Here is a 512-nt window from a genome sequence, read left to right as displayed (position 1 = left end):
AAAAAAAAAGGGGGTAGGAAAGGGGGGGGGGGGGGGAGAGGAAAAAGGAAAAAAAAAATTAAATAAATAAAAAAATAAAATATGATGACGTCACTTCGAGCAGGGGTGCCTTCCCCGCTGCCTGTCAGATGCGACTGAAAAGAACAGGGCAATAAAACAACAGCCGCCTCTGTCTCCCTCGTTAAACACGGCACTAATTGGATGTTAATGTCTCCTTGCTCTTCTCGCTGGCCGATTGTGAGCGCCGTGGCGCGCTCGCCCGCCCGCCCGCTTTCCTGTTGCGAGGCTCTCGGCAGCTCCGCGCGACCCGGTACTGTACGCTCCCTCCTGCTTGCGGGCTGGGATAATTCAGGCGCCGGGAGTATTAAAAAGGCGAGGCGAGGGGGCGAGCGCTTCGGCAGCGGGGAGGGCGCGATGGATTTCGAGAGCTCCGCTAATCTCGACGTTTTCCCGGGCATTGTCCTCGCGGAGTTGGAGCTGTGCTGTTTCCATCCGATTTTTTTTTTTTAATT

The sequence above is a fragment of the Apteryx rowi genome, unplaced genomic scaffold, assembly GCF_003343035.1.
Source record: "Apteryx rowi isolate R43461 unplaced genomic scaffold, aptRow1 scaffold_132, whole genome shotgun sequence".
Classification (NCBI taxonomy): domain Eukaryota; kingdom Metazoa; phylum Chordata; class Aves; order Apterygiformes; family Apterygidae; genus Apteryx; species Apteryx rowi.
The sequence above is the reverse complement of the archived record's forward strand: the minus strand, read 5'-3'. Positions refer to the sequence as shown.